Source organism: Propithecus coquereli, unplaced genomic scaffold, assembly GCF_000956105.1.
Source record: "Propithecus coquereli isolate 6110/MARCELLA unplaced genomic scaffold, Pcoq_1.0 Scaffold170, whole genome shotgun sequence".
NCBI lineage: Eukaryota > Metazoa > Chordata > Mammalia > Primates > Indriidae > Propithecus > Propithecus coquereli.
The window spans coordinates 6,915,942-6,934,816 of NW_012141636.1; positions in this window are offsets into that span (position 1 = coordinate 6,915,942).

The window sequence follows — 18,875 nt, forward strand, 5'->3', positions numbered from 1 at the left end:
GGAATTCTTCCTCTGTCAGCTTAATTGTATCCTGTACCTTGGTATCTGTTGGTGGAGATGGAATATTTTCTTTTGGAGGTGGCTTTTCTTTCTGATCTTTCATGTTTCCTGTGCTCTTTCATTGATTCTTCCTTATCGGGCTACTTTGTCAAGGACCGGATGTGCTATGACTGGTTTGTGAACTTAATTTTGGGGCACCAAAGGGAAGGTCCTTGGTAGAGCTGAAGAGGTGTTCCCTGGTTTTGTTCTGTCTTGGTGGGATTTTGGCTTGTTGGGTTATTGCTGGCCTTTTATCTGCTCCTTCTGCTTACAGAGATTAGTGGGTTTCTTTTCCTTGCTTAGCTTTCCAGGAGTTGGGTCACTTTTGAGTGTGTGACTGTGCTATCGACTACTTGGTTGAGGTGGAAGGCGCTGGGTTTAGTTATGCAGTTGCTCTCTCTTTTGTTGCTTGAATTTTGCATGGCGGGGTCAGTTGTCAAGGTATTCCAGGATCTTTGAATTGAACTCTAAAATTCCAAATTGGACATACAAAAGCCTGAGTCTTTGGGTAATGTTTTGCCACTCCCAAGGGCTACTTGAGACTTATTATCACTTAAGATGTGGTGAGAAGAGCAGCAGGAATCAGCGTGCCTGAGGCAGTATACTTCAGGAATTGCTTGATCTGTAGCTAGGAGAGAGCTGCTAGGATGTTATTCAGGGCTTATTAGGCACTCTTGTGGAGGAATTCCTAATGAGTATGCCTTTTGGTGCAATTGCTGATGACTCTGTTCAACATTTTCCTTTCCAGACCACTAGCCCTTAAGATGACTACAGCCTGGGCACCGAATGCAAGCTCTTGTGTTATGTTCTTGTCAGGTGTTCAAAACCAATCAGCTGTATTGTGCCAACACACTGTCCCCTTTTGCTTAGATCTAAGGTCATACAGATTCAGGCTAGTCCTATGGGGAAAGTATTTTTTATCCTATCTCCCTACCTTCAGGGATGGGCTCTGTCCTGGATGGCTGTGGGAGGGGTGTTACCTGAGACTATCACAAGCCCCGGCCTGAAAAACGTCTTCTCTCGTTTCTTTCCTCCTCCGAGGGCAGGTTTTCACCTGCCAGAGGGGCAGATAACCCCCCAGACTGAGGGAAGGGCGCTCCCTGGGGCTACCTGGCGTCTCAGTTCAGGAAGTAACGACCCTTATTATTCCACCCCTTCAAGAGCAGGGTTGACTAGCTGGAAAGAAGTAAACACTTCAGGGATGCTAGAGACGTCCGGACTAAGACCCCTGAGGGACCCAGACCAGAAAGCAGCCTGTCCTACTATTCCACCCCAGTGGATGTGGCGTCAGTCCCTTTAGTACGCACTTACGGTGGTCAGATCGTAGTCAAGGGTCATCCACCTCCCCCACAGGGTCACAGTCCAGAGAACAACTTCCCTTGTTCCTCCGCACTGCCAAGGGTGGGGAACTAATTCCTTCGGAGGAGGCGCTGATCGCCAAGTCACCGTGAAAATGAGGCTACAGGACCCCGCTGGGAAAACAGCCTCCTTCACTATCTACTCTGCTCTTCCCGTGGTGGAAGCTGTCCGTTTGGCCGGCAGCTCCAGCCACCAAGTCCCAGCAGAGATGTGACCACGTGTCTCAGCTTGAAGAGTGGCCTCCTTGGTCACTAGACACTCTCAAGGGTGCGCGCTGTCTCTTTGGTGCAAAACAGCCCCGCTGAAGCGATTCAACAATTGGGCTCCTGCAGTCGTGGGCTGCAGACACACACCCACACACATACACACTCACAGAAAGAGAGCAAAGAGGAGGAAGAAGGGGAAGAGAAGGAAAGAAGAAAAATGTGTATATATGTGTGTAAATATATACAAAAACAAGAAAAAGAGCAAAAATTAAGAGAAATGTGTATATAGAGAAGAGAAAAGAAAAAAAGGAAAAGAAGAGTAAACGAAAAGAAAAAGAAAAGAGAAAACGAAAATAGAAAAGAAAAAGAGAAGAAAAAGAAAAAAAGAAAAAAGGAAAAGAAGAGGAAAAGAAAAAAACAACAACAACAACAAAAAACCCACACAAAAAACAATCCTTTTACTCCACCTGGAGGCAGAGGCAGGTCCTTTGGCACGATGTGTGGGTAGGGGTCGAGTCGCCTGACGGAGGGGCTAGTTATGTCGTCTCGGATCACTACTATACAAAAAAAAGAAAAAAAAATGGCCCCTTTACTCCGCCTAGTGGCAGAGGCCGGCCCTTTAGCGTGGTGTGTTGGGACGGAGGTCGGGTCGCCTGGCAGAGGAGGGCTTATGTGTCCGGGATCACAGTTCTATAAGCAGTCTCTCTCAGTCCACTCTCAGTTCCCTGTCATTTTGCGGACAGCGCCAGTGACTGAGTGGAACAGGGCCGCTGGAGACCTCCTGAAAACTCGGCAGCAATATTGCTCTTTCTCTCTTTTCCGCCCTTTTGGAGGCGGGGCTTGAGTCCGCGGCTGCAACAGGCTCCGTAGATTCGGGAGAAAAAGTGGCTGCCCGCGCTACTCTCCTCGCAGGGCGCCACCAGCTCTGCCGCAGAGGCAGCAGCTATGACTGAGGCGGACGCCCGGGCAACAAGTTGCCGCAATTGCAGGCTTTGGGGTCCCCGATTTGCAACTGCCCACCCCCTGCTAGTCAGCGCTGAAGCCGACTGCACCGGGAGGGCATCCGGAGACGGGGTCCACCATTGCCTATTCCCAGAGGTGCGCCCTAGGGCCGCCTGCCGGCCCGCCGCGCACCCTACCCACGGCACCTCTGTGCTGTGTCCCTCCCAGCACCCGCAGAACTTTCAGTGATTTCCGTGGGTAGAGCCTCTTTTATGGAGTTCCTCTCCCCCGATCCAGTCCTGGCGATCTCCTGTGGCAAGAAGCCGCCTCCAAACTCTCCCCTGTGGAATCCGGTGCGGTATCTGATCCGGGGAGCGCGCGCTCAGGCCGGTCCCTCCCATCCGATGCCGACCCAGTGCCGTGCTCCAGAGCTTTCGAAATGGACCCCGCGCCTGTCTTGGCTCCCCACCGCCTGTTGGTCTGCGCCACCACCTCGCACCGACCTCTGGAACTTCCCTGCCTGCGTGGGAGTGGGGTTTGGTGAAGGAAGAGTCGTCTTCCTGTGAGTCAGATCTCCCCGCCCGGGAGTGCCTGCCGCGGGGCGTGGCTGTCCCACGCTGCCTTTCCCCTTTGTCCCAACTCTCCGGTAATTTGCGAGTGTTTTTTGAGTTCACCTGCCTCTATCCACAGGACTGCCTGTCCCTCGCTGCCTCTCTGTAGATTCACGAAGCCAATCCTGCAGGGGAGCGCCTCACTCACGTGTGGGTGTCCACGTTTTTCACCTCCCACTCTGGGAGCAGAGAGCCAGGCGGTCACCCCTAATCGGCCATCTCCCCCCCAACAATGTGTTTTAATTCCGTATTTGAACTTGGTTACAGTAGAAGTAAGAAATGTTATGTGTCCTAGCTTACTAAACAAAAGGAAGAGTGATTATTTTTTCTTGAAGTCTGACATAGTTGAGTAGATGCAAGTATTTGACACACTCTAATTTCTCTAAATCCTAATCCTTGTAACATTTCAGCTCAAACACAACAGTTTTTCAGGGAAATCCTTTCAGACTCTGTAAACCAGGGTAGTTCTATTACATACTCTCTGAGCATATTATAATATTTCATCATAATATTCAACAAACTCTTATTACAAACTCTGATACTTAGGTACTTATTACTACTGTATTGAAAATTGCAAGGGTGTTAAGACAGTATTTATGTAATAAACATGAGGCAAATAAATGAATAAATAAATGCATAAAGGAGTTAATATGAACAAATGTTATTCTAGCATTAAGAAAGTTTTCCAAAATGTAAGAAACATAATAGAACATACTAATGATTAATGTTATCAAAAGATAAGAAATAGATTGATTTCCAGATTTACAGTCTAAGGAAATTATATTATGTTATGGTTAAGTCTATGAAAATATCCAGACCCTGAACTGACTCTGTGGAGGCCAGAGTCTTATGTGACCGAGAGAACAGAGTCTATTAGAATTAACAGAAATGTTAGGGAGGCCGCTGGATTTGACTATGGTGTGGATGAATAGTTTTGAGCCAAACATTTCTATTTATTAGGGAGCAGAGTGACTTCAGTGAATAATTTGGTAGCAGAGGAAACAATTATATGTCAGCTTTACGCCCTCTTCTGTGTAAGCTGCTGTGAGAAACATTCTCTTGCATCCAGGACACTTGGCTGGTCCTTCAGCATGAAATATTATAATAGTTAACAATGAGTCTCTAATTTACAAGGACAAGGACAGCGCACAAAGGAAGAGATAATATTTTCCCCAAGAATTAGAGGTAATGACAGAAAGAAAATATGCTTGTAAGAGGAATTAGACAGAAGTCTTCACTAGTCAGGAAATATTGTCATGATAATCAAGTCCTTATTTCTTCCTCTTGATTGGAAGAGTATCATTTTATCAATATTAGCACCAGAGAAAAGCAAAAGCCTCTGGATGGGACTGAATAAAAAGTTCTTTCTCTACTTTGTTGTACCTATATCCATGTACCTCTGTGTTTATAGGTGTGTGTATGTCTGTATGTGTATATTATCACATGAAGTTATATATAATATATAATATAATATGAAGCTGTAGCTCAGTTTAGAAGCCATGTGTTAGGCTAGCAAAAATCAAAATCCCCTGGAGAGCTTATTACAATATATATTGCCAGGCCCCACATCCAGAGCATCTAATTCAGTAAGTCTGAGATGGGGTTCCAGAATTTAACCTTTCTAACATGTTCCTGATTGCTGCTACTTCTGCTAGTTTGTGGATCACAATTTGATAACCACTGTTTTGGGCACACTTGTCACAAAAATAAGTGGTGTTGATTGATTTCAGATGTAGGTAATTACAATCAGCTGTTTAGAGAAAATTTTTACTGTGTTAATCTACTCTGTGGGAATAGCTTTTCAGGATATCAAAATAAAAAAAAAATCCCTGTTATTTTGTTTTGTGACTCAAAAGATGTGCAATATTTACATTTTATATTCACAATGAGCAGTTAAATATGGAAGACTAGATTCTATGGTTTTATATAATCCATTTATAAAAAATGTGATTGAAATCTGTTGATGAAATTACAGAAACATGAGCTTAAGCCCAATCCTATTACAGGCATTCTGTATTTTAGCAGGTCATAGGCTGAGGGTATTTCCCCAAGCATCTAAATAGAAAACTCACAAGGGAAAAAAAGAGCTATATAAGTATACCCTGTAATAATCAATTATGTTTTAATTATGAAAATAGTTTCACAGTTGAAGATTTCCACAGAGTGGTAAGAAGGGAAGAGCTAGATTCCATTGATTCGTTTCCTGTTGTTTGCTCAAGGAGTTGTATGTAGATCTGTTAGGTAGATAGCTAGAAACTCTGGCTCTTCTAGGGAAAAGGGTGCCCTGTTTTGGTGCTGCCTAAGCAATTGCCCCACCTGGGAAGAAGGGTAAGGGTGGGATTCCACTTTGTTGTTGTCCCGCCCTTAATCCTATCTCAAGCAACTGCTACACCTGGAGAAGGAGGGAATGCTTTACCAATCTGGAAATTCCCCAGCCTATGCATAATAGGATTTGGAAAGTGATCTAGAATAACCTGAAGCTAATTATTCTGTCATTAGCTTAAATCTACATTGTGGTTCATCCCCTTCTAGGTAGCGCTTTTAGAGAAGGAAATTGCATACCCAGATACAACCTTGAGAACACCTGTTTATCATTTGGTAACATCCCATACTTCCCAAAAGCCCTTCCCCAGTGTAGGACAATAAAAGAAAACAGCTCAAGAATTCCCTGAGAGTCAGTCAGTAAATTGGTGAATCAGTCTGGCAGTCTGTCCATCTGTCTGTCTCTATTAACTCTCAGAGACAGACCTGTTTCATTTTATAATAAAAAGATACTCATGTGAAACTGCTTCCTGCTTGTGGTCACTCCTTCACACCAGCCCTGCTTGTAATTTTTTTTTTCCAAGCAAAGAGTCAAAGAACTAGGATAACAGTCCACCAAGAGGCTGGACCTGACATTTTGGTGTGTCTGGTTATTCTTTGGCCAAGAGCGTACCAAGAACTAAGAGCAGACTGCCCTGAAATTTTGGTGCATGGCCTTGGATTTCTCTGTCTAGGTCAATCAGCTTGTTTTTTTCCATGAAAACATTCTGACTTGGATAACTTTGGTTAGGAGATGTCTTCTTTATTGTGGCTGGCCACCCAATGACCAGTGCTGGTACAGATGACCAGGTCGTAACACCAATAGATATTGTCTTGGTGCTCAAAAGAAAAAAACAAGAGGATTTTAAGTTTGAGGAGTGAGGCGCAGCCCCTCTTCCTACAATTTGGAAAGGAGATGTCTGGAGGGATACTTCGGCCAAATGGCCAAGATCATTACCTGGGATACCCAGCTCTAACTGACCCCAGCTGGCAAAGTCTTTCCCTTCTGCCCCTCCCCGCTTTTCTCCTTACTTTCTAGATGGGTGCAAAGGGATCAAAAATCTCTCTTGACACCCCTTTGGGATGCATTCTTTCAAATGTGGACAAGTTTGATTCAGACATTTTGAAGAAAAAAACGTTGAATCTTCTGCATGACCATTACAAGCTGGATAGCAAGACAGTGGCTAAGACTCCAAATTACCCCACCATCTGTCAATTGGATCTTTTTTTGTAAAAGAGAAGGAAAATGGACCAAAATACTGTATGTACTTTCTTTTATTAATGGGGAAATCATCAGTGGTGCAGGGGGTATTCGGAGTCAAGTAAGACTATGGTGTTAAAAGATCTTCCTCAGGTTTCCACCTGTTCTGAGCTGTCCCCATACCCAGGGAGGCCTGAAGGGGTTCCTAGAAAGGGGGAGGTGGCTTAGCTCCTACCCGTGGTGGAAGCAGTGTGGGAGTCCGGAGTAATGTTGGTCCATAAGCCCTTTAGTTTAGTAAAGTTAAAACAAAACAGGAGCCGGGGAGCTACACCAATCACCCTGATAAGTTTGTAGAGACATTCCATCATTTGTGTTTAGCCTACGACTTGGCTTGGGAAGATGTACATGTTATTGTAAGCCAGACTTTTAATGATTTTGAGAAAGCCAGAGTATTAATGGAGGCACAAAAGTTTGCTACTGTGTTACACCTTTCAGATCCTAGATATCCAGTGGGTGAAACAGTGGTGCCTGTGACTAACCCAGGCTGGGATAATAGTTCTTCAGAAGAGATATAGGAGAGTGAACATTTTTAGTAAGCGTCCAGGCTGGCCTCAAGGCCACCAGACAAAAGGTGGTCAATTATTCTAAGGTCTCCACTATAACCCAGGGGCCCAAGGAAAACCCTATATCCTTCCTGGATCAGCTCAAGGAGGCAATTGAGAAGTACATCACTCTTGAACTTAAGTTCTTTGAGGGACAGGTGATATTAAAAGATATGTTTTTGACCCAAGCAGCATCCCGTGATATTAGGAGAAATCTCCAGAAGCTTGTCCAGGACCTTGTCACCTCCCTGGATGACATAGTGGCTGCTGCTAATTCTGTTTTGTATGACAGAGCCTCTGAGCTCGAGTCTCAGGCTCGGGAGAAGGAATGGAGGAAGGAGCCTAGGCCTGCCCAGTTAATGGCAGCATTGGCACCCACATTTGGACCAATGGCCAAAGCCCCCACCAAAGGAAGGGAACTTTACTGTTGCATCTGCTGATAGGAAGGTCATTGGGCTAAGAATTGTCCCAATAAGGATAGGCCATCCAAGACCCCTTGTCACTGGTGTTATCACTGGGCAGTACTCTGTCCTGTGGGATCATCCTAGGAGGGGACTTGGACCACAGACTGGATTATGGTACAATAATGAAGGAGCCCACTTCCATCAGTCCCCTGGCAGATAACTATCACTGGACTGGAACCAAGGGTAACCCTCCTGGTGGCAGGCAAATCAGTAAATTTTCTCCTCAATACTGGGACTGCCTACTCTGTCCTCCTCACCTACTCCAGAAAACGGAGCACCCAATCCTGTATGGTTACCGGAGTCTCCAGAGTCCATACCAAATAATTCTTTACTCTCTGTTTGCTTTATCTGTGGGAGGACACGATCATTGAACATTCATTTCTAGTAATTTCTACTAGTACTGTCAATCTGCTAGGATACAACTTGCTTTCTAAACTGCGACGAGGGGTTTCTTTCTACCCTCAGGAGGAACCCAGCCTCATAGGCCTCTTAACAGATTCAGAGGTCTCAGGCCAAGATCAACAGGACTGGGAGGCAGACATCCCTGTGGTTGTTTGGAGTGTCGGTTCCTCGGGCCATGCTAAAACTTCCCAGCTGGTTATGGTCCATCTCAGATCACAGCAAGGTTATCCCCATATTAAAAAGTATCCTTTGCGACCCAAGGCCCGGGCAGTTCTTGAGCTCCTTATCAGAAAATTCCTAGTTTTGGGTCTGTTTATTCCAACTTGTTCTCCTTGAAAAACCCCTATTTTACCTGTCCAGAAAGAGGACAGTGGTTGTTGATTGGTGCAAAACTTAAGAGCAGTCAATGAGGCAGGTGGTTGTGCCCAATCCTTACATGTTACTGGGTACCATTACCCCAGAGACTACTCATTACAGCATATTAGACCTAAAGGATACTCTCTTTTGAATTCCTCTTCACCCTGACTGCCAAAATTTATTTGCTTTTGAATGAACTCCCCTACATGGCATGCCTCACCACTTAACCTTTACAGTGTTGCCACAGGGGTTCTGGGACAGCCCTCATCTTTTTGGCCAGGCCTTGGGGAAAAAAATCTAGATGACCTCCAACTCCATCAGGGTGTGGTGCTTCAACATGTTGATGACCTACTGACCTGCTCCCCAAGCTTGGAGGAGGCATTGGAACATGCCATTCAAGTCCTGTGATTCCTGGCTGACAGCTGGTATGCAGTGTCCCATCCCAAAGCCCAAATTGCTCAATTTAAGGTGACCTACCTGGGATATGTTGTCACCCTGGGAAAATGAGGGCTGTCCCTGGAGTGCATCTGGGCTATAGTTTGCTTACCTGAACCCACTGCTTGGCCCATCCTGAGCTCTCTTTTAGTACTTATGGGGTTCTGCTGAATTTGGATACCTAATTATGGGCTTCTGGCTAAGTCTCTTTATAAAAGTCTAAGAGGAAACACTGACAAGGAACCTCTAATATGGGAGCCTGAAGATAAATGGGCTGTTTAGACATTGAAAACGGCTTTACTCCAAGCCCCGGCCCTGGGCCTACTGCACATACAGAGAACCTTCTTTTTATATGCTCATTAGAGACATGGAGTAGCTTTGGGGGCCACTGTTACAACTGGTAACCTATTTATCAAAAAAAACTGGACCTCATGGCAGCATGCTAGCCTGGCTCTTTGCGGGCAATAGCATCCATATCTTTACTCTTACCAGAGGTCACTAAGTTCACTGTGGGAGCTTCCCTTACTGTTAGAGCCTCCCACTGGGCCTCTGAGCTCCTCCAGTGAAGGGCAACAAAATGGATCCCAGATCACCGCTTATTAAAATCTCAGGCTATTTTAATAGAAACCCCTGACTTCAAAATTGAGACTTGCTCTGGACTCAACCCTGCCAACTGGGGAACTAAGCAGGCTATTGCATAACTGTGAAGAGATTATATCTCACCACTCTCTTCCCTGGCCAGATCTATTCTCAAGCCCCATCCCTCAAGCCCATCAGTGGTAGCTGGGATTACAGGCACCCCAACACACCCAGCTATTTTTTTCTATTTTCAGTAGAGATGGGATTTTGCTCTTGCTCAGGCTGGTCTTGAACACCTGAGTTCAAGCCATCCTCCCTGTTCGGCCTCCCAGAGTGCTAGGAATACAGGCGTGAGCTACCATGCCCGGCCCCATATTTCTTAATACACAAAAATGTTCATTGACTTTATGAGAAGTGAAGAATTGTTTCTTAACTCCTTGATTTCTCTCATACACATAATATACTTTTTTCTCAGTCTTCCCACTATAGTTACACTGTATTTTTGATTGGATAATAGTCTATCAGTAGTTCTTCCTGTGTAAAATAAAATAATTGTTGAGCCATGAGCTGTACTGCAATTATATTTCCTTTTTCTTCACTTTTTCCCCCTCTCTAAGTTTCATTTTCTGACTTTCACTAGACCTATCACAAACTAATTTTCAAACTTTCTTTTCTAAAATCTCTTCTCAAGATTTGCATCCACATTAGTTGATCCTCAGTTTCATCAAGACATTGTTTTGCCCTTTCAGGTTTAGGAGTGGTAATAGCTTCCCCTGGTTTAGACTTGGATGCTTTACCGTGGTTGTTTCTCTTCACCTTTTTGCAAACATTGTGATTAGCCTTTTCATTAAAATGTGTTGACTCACCTAAGTTAGTCTGTTTATTTCTTTTTCTGCTAACATGTGTTTTACGATTTCTTAAGTTGTTAATTTCTCAATTTTATTTTTCTAATATTTTATTGGTATTTTAATTTCCATAATGGTACTTTTAATTTACAAAATGTGTATTATCTAAATGTTTTTTATAAAGTCTCTTGTTTTTTTTAATATTTTAACCATCTCTATAACTTTGGAAAGTTATGTAAACTCTACTTGTCCTCGTTTCCTCATCTATATAATGGAATAATAATAGTTAACCCACCCCGTAGAGTAAGAGGAAGAAAATGAGAAAATAATTGTAAGACATATATTTTATTATATTTACATATTATATTTTATTATACATATTATTATATTATACATATTTTTATAGAGCTACCATAATAAATTATTACAAACTGAATGGCTTAAAACAACAATTTATTCTCTCACAGTTCTGAAGGACTAAAGTTTAAAATCAAGGTGGCAGGGTTGGTTTCCTCTGGAAACTATGATGGAAGATTTTTCTGGAGAAATGTACAAATTCAAATGGTTAAGGATTTCTTATACGTTGGACAAATACTATACTTTAAAAGGATTAGTCCTAGAAGCTAAAGAACATGTTAACAATTCCTAAAAATCGCCCCGACAATAAAAAAACAACAAAAAAGGAGTTTGAGGAAAAACTGTCATACTTCAGTGAAGACCACCTTGATCTAGTCCAAAATTCCAAGAAATCTGTTATTCCCTAGAGGTGCCAATCTGAAATCCAAAACTATTTTCAGAAAATGTGGAGGAAGTGAGATCTCCCTCAGAAAACTTTTCCAAGAAGATACAATTCCGTGGAAAGCTGAAGAAACCCCCTCACGAATGGATACTGCATGTTCTACAAGGATTTATGGTTGTGTAGGGAGCCGCAACAGGTGCTCCTGAGGGATCCCATGGTAGAGAATGGCAGATGCTGGAAGCATATCTCACAGAGCCTAAAGGAATGTTATAAGAGCCAGACTGAGGAGTTGCAGAAACAGTGTAAAGTGGACATGGATCTCTGGCTCTTTAGTCTTTCTCAAGAGACATATTCTACATAAAGAGCCCACTTCTAATAAACATAAGATCATGAGCATGACAGGAGGCCCGAACCCCAAGTTCAGATGCACAGGTCTGCAGGGCTCATCAGCACAGAGTCTGCAAGAAGGGCGTGGAGAGGAGCAGGGGCTTCAGGCTCTAGGGACAGCTTCAGCAGAGAAGCCTTGGGTCAACTATCAGCCATCAGGGGGTGGAAGGGGAATCAAAAGGAAGATGGGGAGGAGAATGAAAGCAGTAAGTCCTCAGACTCCAGCAGTGGGGATAAAGATGAAGATGATGAGTCTGAGGGCAGAGGCTCTAGCTGAGCTTCCTCAGGGGACTCCTCTGACTCAGACTCACCCTGAGCTTTGTTCATGCCCTAAAGGGACTGACAGAGAATGCCTCAGCAAAAGTCACTGATGTCATCCACGTCAAAGGGAGTACACTCTCCTTCTGCCCTTTTTTACTTCCTTGCTTTTTTCCATCCCTGCTTCTTCCTTCCCCTCCTCGATACAAATTAGGATGGTTGGGAAGAGTAAACTTGATGCAATACTCTCTGTGACAGGTTTACAAACATGGGAGGTGGGAATCAACATTGGAGAATAAATATTAGTATTAGCCAGTATTGCCTCCTCACCCACACCCAAATACCAGCCCCAGAGAAACTTCATGCAGTTAAGGCTTTTGGAGTAAACAATGAGATGATTTGGATGTAGGGGGGCTCACTAAATTATACAATATTTCTGAAGTAAGAAATTTCCTTTCCTCATTTTCTGCCTGCCAGAGGTGGTAGGAGGATACTGGTGAGTCTGTGACCCTTACCTTCTCTGTGAACTGTCCCTCAGGAATCCTGAGCTGAATTGAGGGTGGAGAGTGTTTGATGGGAGGTAGGGTAGGTGCCTTAAGGAAATTTCCAGAGCCCCTGTCACTCTCCCCACTGCTAGAAGGAGTGGCTATTCCCACACCTGGGAAGGGGTAGAATCATGTAGGCAGCAATCTGTATTTAAGTCTTAGATTTCAATGAGAATTTTCTTACTGGTTTCAAAAAATGAAAATTAAAAAACTTAAAAAAAACCATTATGTATTGTATCTGAATTAGCTCCTCCATAGAATCAATGCCAACTGGTGTCTGCATTAATCTGGACAGAAGCTCTAAATCCTTCCTGCTTCCTGAGGTACAAGTGAATCTCATCTTTAACAATTCAAGATAGAAAGAAAGATACATAGATACATAAATACCAGGAAAAATATAGACATAGATACATGATCCTGTTCTGGTCTGTCTGTGAATTCTCCAGTACCACATTGATTTACTTTTGGCTTACTGGTATGTTCAAAAAGTTAAGGATACTGCCCTCTCATTATACTTTCCTTCCTTTATTTTCATATTTTGTTCTCATAAATATTTGCATCAAAAAAGTAGTATTCTTTTGTATCCATTGTTTTGAGTGTTTATTTTGTTCCTCAATAGCTTAGTGAATTATTCATATTGCTAGGTAAACAATTTCAGAAAATAATGGCAATATTTATAATTTTCATATCTCAAATTTCTTTCATTCATTTAGAAAATCCAGAACAATATTAAATACTAGCAGTGATAGGTCTTTGTTTTAGTTCTTACTTTCAAGCTAATGTTTACAGGATTTGCAATCATAAAAATTATGCTGATATATACATTCGAAAAAAAAATAACACATTAGAAAAATGCCAATTTATATTAATTGGGTTTAATCCATAATGTGTATTCTTTTTTATCAAATCCTTTTATCATATATCAATGTAATTTTGCCTTAGTGGTTTATTAGTCAACATCTTCCAGAGAAATGGCACCAACAGGTGTATATATAAACATATATATATGTTTATATATACACATATAATATGACTTATAATAAGGAATTTGCGCACAAGATTATGGAGGCTGAGAAATTCCATTATATTCCACTTTTAAGCCGGAAGCCCAGGAAAAAGCCAGTGGTGTAATTCAGTCTGTATCTGAAGGCCTTAGATCCAGGGCAGCTGATAATGTAAATCTCAGTCTGAGGGCAGGAGAAGATGAGATTAAATGTCCCAGCTCAATAGTGAGGCTTCTTCCTTCCTCTGTCTTTTTCCTTTATCCTTTATTCAGGCTCTCAGTGGATGGGATGACACCAACCCATAATGAGGAAGGCAATCTACTGAGCCCACTGATTCAAATGTTGATCTTATCTTGAAACACCCTTATAGGCACAATGGGAAATAATATTTAATATGGGTGCCCTGTAGCCAGTCAAGTTAATTTTAAACCATCACACTTAGCTATACTAGTAGGAGTAATTGAGTTAATGAATTATCTTATATTAAATCTTCAAAACATTCCAGAATTAAGTTCACTTGGTTATCCTGTGGAGAAGTGACTAGAATTTAGGAAAATTTTTTCAGCCTGCCTTATGTCAGGAATATTATATTTATGCAAAGGTTCTGGATATATTAAATTTGTTACTTTTCATTTTTCGTGATCTACATTGTATTTTGTTTTTTCCCCATAGGAATAAGTCCTGAGGTGGGGTAGGGACAGGGCACTTATTAAATATTTAAGCCCACAGTCTTCCATCACTTTTTCATAGAAAATTAAAAGAAAATGTAGTTAGGGAGGTAATCTCACCAAACTATTCCAGACTCGTAGACTGGACTGGATTAACATTTATTCTCTTTCAGTTCACAGAAAACTGTAGAAAAATTGAATGGCAAATATACAAGGAATCACTTAGGTGCTATTAATATAAGGTGCACAGTATTATGAAGGGCAGAGGAAGGGCAGGTATCCCTTCTTACCAGTGATGCTTGAGCTGAGTCTTCAAGGAGCTAATAAGTAAACTAAGAGAAATAAGAATGCAGAGTCATTTGGTTCATACACTGAACCCATGTTTATTGGTTCTCATTCACCAAGATTTCCTTTTCAAGTACCAAAAGTTCCTGATTTCCCAACTTGGCCTTTTCAGCCTTCTTTGCTGCTTTCTATTTGTTGGGAACCTGTGTATTCTAATCTTAGTTTATACTCCTTCCCAGCATGAACACATCATGGTCCATGTTTTTATCTATCATTCTTACACTAATGATTCCCAAATTGATATCTAAGTCCATATAAATCTACATAAATTTAGATCACAAAGTAATTATCTCGTTGGTGTCTCCATCACGTACTTCCTCTGGAATGCCATTCTGGAAATGTCAAAAACTCAGATTAATCCTACTCCCAAAATCTGCTCCTTCCTTGAGCATGCTCTTCCTTGGCAATGATGCCTTCAGTCATCGAATTACCCATATCCTTCCCTTTCTACATTCAGTGATATATTCCTGCTTCTCCCCATGCACTGTGAAGGTGACACACCCTCTCGACACACTATCATAAATGTGAGCCTCTAGAGGGTGTCCCTGGCCTTCCAAGTTCTAATACAATTTTAGTAAATTTTCTTGTTAAATTTTCTCCAGACTTTGCCATTTGTTAAACACAGAACAAATAAAGATGCTAGATCAGCGAAAAAGAAAATTTAAATCTACAATTGGTTATTTCTTTGACAACTAATGAAAATAGGAAAATATTTTCAATATGACAAAGGTCTTTGAAAGTTTTATCTTAATTATAAGATATAGACTAGTAAATACATTTTTATGTTTTCTTTTACAAAAACATATTTACTAAAGCCTATCTCTTGTTGTTGGGTGTGTAACTGGGAGTGAACTAGCTGTGTCATATACACAGGATGCTTGCAGAGTTTGTCAAAGTGACCGTGCCAAGTTACGCACTTTTCACTGATGATTATTTTGTTTCCTCCATTCTTTAGCTAACACTCACAAGTACTGTTTTTATGTTTTAATAATTTTGTGTGATTCACTTTGTGGCATAATTTGCATTTGCCTGATGACAAACACAATTGAACACTTTTCTGGTAGTTTTTCAGCCATTTATATTTGTGTGTATGTGTGTGAAGTGCCATTCAAATGGTCTCCTCCCTCCCAGTTATCTGCAAAGTTGATTGTTTTTTTCTTTTTGACTTGGAGTTCTCCCTGGATTTTTCATAGAATCATTTGTTGGATAAAGATATAGCAAATGTCTTCTCCCCTCTTGTCTTTCCTTTTCAATAGTGTCTGTTAATGCACAGATCTGATTAATTTAAATGCATTGCAATTTATTTTCTTTAATGTTTAATGATTTATAAATCTTCCTTCACAAAATCTCTATAAGCCTCTTTCATGAGTTGTGGTATTGTATGATTTTTTTCATAGATTGATTAATTTTATTGTATTTGTTTTCTTTTTATCTAAGTTTTGTTTAATGTAGAAACAAAATTTTCACTATATTGTGTTATCTTTTAAATTTTCAAGCGATTCTGCGTATTAACAGTATTAATATAAATTTTTCATTTAAAAATAAATGTATCCAGTAAAAAAAAAGGTGAGTCAAGCTATGGAAAAACAATTGAATAAATAAATGTAGTAAATGAAGGACTTAGGGCCTCGGATCTGAAGAAGCCCAGAAATCCATGCCATGTGAGGATGGGCAGGAGCAGAGGGCTGCTCTCAGATGCCTCTGACCTTGAAAGTGTGGAGAATCTTGGCCCCAGACTGCTCCTCTAGTTCAAAGTTGCTGCTTGGAGATGGACTTTTTGGAGCCCCTGTGGGAAGTGGGAGGTTAGGCTCATTCTCTGGTTCAGGCATTTTCCCGGGTCACAGAGACCCTGAGCTCCAAATAAGGCTGAAGGGGCGGCTTACCTATAGGGCTTCGGTTTCCTTCCAAGGAAACCTGCTTTCCCTGAGAGAAATCCCAAGGTTCTCATCAAGGTGAGGTGCAGCAATGGCTGGGAGCTTCCAGGGAAATCGCCAGATGGGTGGGTGCCTGCCTCAGACAGGATGGGTGAGCTGGGCCTGAAAGAGACACCCTGGGAATGGCATCACCTGGGACACCAGGCTCCTAGGAATTTGGAGAGCCCGGGGTTGGTGCTGTCCTCCCAATGTGCCAGACCCCAATTTTCTGAACAATCACAGGCTTTCTTGGGCCAGCAGTGGCCCGGGCCCTGTAGGGAGTCAGAAAGGCGGGGTGGGAGGATTGTTGTATCCCTGGTCGTTAAGTGGGCTGCTCTCAAGAAATCCAGAAATCTTCCTTTAGTCCAGATGTGCCTCACAGTGCCAAGGAGTCCTGGCTGTCCCTTACCATATTGGGCACGAGTGGGAGGCAGTTTGAGTGTCAGAACAGAGGATGGATCTGTGGACTCTATCTGGGAGTCACGGCGAAGATCAGTCCTGGAAACACTGGAAAGAAACCTGGGAGCCCAGAGAGCACTGGAGAGACCTTTTCTGTTGTGATCTCTGTGCTCCCTTACTGGACTCAGACAGCACCTGAAGCTTGATGGCTCTGCAGGCCCCTCTCCTGAGCCTGCTTGTGATGGTGGTGGGTGATGGAAGCGGGGTTGGGGACATGGAAGGAGCCATGTGTCCTGCCCTGTGCTTCCTGCTTGGGAATGCACCCAGTGGGAGGGCCAGGCACAGTCCAGATGTCCTGGCAAATTGCTGGCTGGACCTGCATGGCCAAGGCTGGCTGGGTGGCCCCAGCTCCGCTCCTGTATCTTTCCTGGAAACACCAGGCATTTGAGTCCCTCTCCTCCAGTGTTTGCAAACCCAGAAGACCTGGTTTAGGGGCACTCTTGGACAGAGTGGCTGTGGCGCACAGCTGGGCTGAAACCCTGAAAAAGCTTGGGAATCTTCCATCTTTGGAGCAAGAACAGCAAGAGGTCAGAGAGGGCAGTTGTGAGACTTCCATGAGCTGGAAAAGTGACACCGGGTTTCTCACATGGTGGAAGAGGAAAGCTCAGAACTCCAGTCAGGGGAAAAATATGGAAACCTCGAGCCAGTTAAAGCTGCTGCTGAATCCCATGACAAAAAACCAGAAATGACCCTGAGGCTGGTCTTCATGGTCTCTGGCTGCAGTTTTGTTCCTAGGAAGGAAATGAGAAAACAATATCAGATTATTTTTGTTTTCTCACCCTCTTTGGGTTAGTTCCTTAGGTGAACCAATATTTCCTTATATTGCAGAAATTCTCTCTTTGATAGCATGAGGGATTGTAAGGAAAGAGCTATGATCCAGCAGGAAAGGGGCCAGGCCCCAAGAAGCCCAATGGAGAAAGGAGGCAGTAAAAATTGACTGTGTGGGTGATGAGCATAGAAAAGGGGGAGAGGGTTGGAGGGCTGTAGTCCCAGCTACTACTCCATCTATGATCATGTAAGCACATTCAATAATGTTTACAAAATGGCACAATTGCCTAACGATGCATTTCTCAGAACATATCCCCATCGTTAAGTGAAATATGACTGTAGCTAAGATATGTTTTCTTCTTGATTTCTAAGTTTATTTATCACAAAGTCATCAATATAATGAAACAAAATAAATCAGTGTGATATCACCATGATCAAAATCACTAATAAACATATTTTGGAAATGAGGAGAATTGATTGCCTGTAGATGACAAGATAAATATATACCGCTTTTAATAAAATAAAATAAATTTTATTTTATTTTATATTATTTTGTTTTATTAGTGAAAATAAATTGCTTCTGCCTGAAATTACAAATTAGCATTTAGGGGAAAAAGTGTTTTCTCTGTCAATATCTACATTTTGTTCCTCCTGAGTCTAGATTTCCTAATACATATAAGCAATTCCCCAAGGCTGCTTCTGTCCCAGAGGACAAGGGGCCACTGTGCTTCCTGAATTTCCCCTTTCCCCCACCATAAATACCAGGGTCTGGAGTCAGGAGCCAGTAGGAATTAAAGTATTGTTTAAATCATACTTTCATTCCTGCATCCTTCAAGTAGCAATTAAACACACACAAATAAATGCACCCATCTCCGAACAAAGTAGTCTTTCTCTATGAGAAACAATCTTTAGGAAACACTGGACACAGGGTACACAGTAGCAACTATGTAGGATGAGTGGGTTGGGATATCTAGTGTACATCACGGAAACTATAGTTAATAATAGTGTATGGTATTCAGGATTTTGGTTAATTGATTAAATTATAGCTGCTCTCACCAAAGAATATTAGCAAGTTAAATAACTTTATAATACATGTTATCTTTTTAATTTCGGCGGGGGGAGGATTTTTTGTCTCCCATTTTTGTCTCCTATTCTCATTTTTTCTTATTTGTCTGCATTTAAAAATAGTTTAGATGATGTAAAAATAAAGTTGCCAGTGTGGATTGCCCATCTTGAAGATGCTATCACTTCATGGTACTGGGGCTCTATGAGAACTTCACAGATCACTCACTGAACAAGCCCTAAAAGGAGAGCCTAGAGCAGATCTGTTGGCTCACTTGCACTGTTTCTGACAAGAAGTCTTTTGACATCTTTCTCTCTTTTCTTTTTTTCAACATAACATGTCTTTTCTATTTTTTCTTTCTTGCTTGCTGTTTTTTTTCCTTG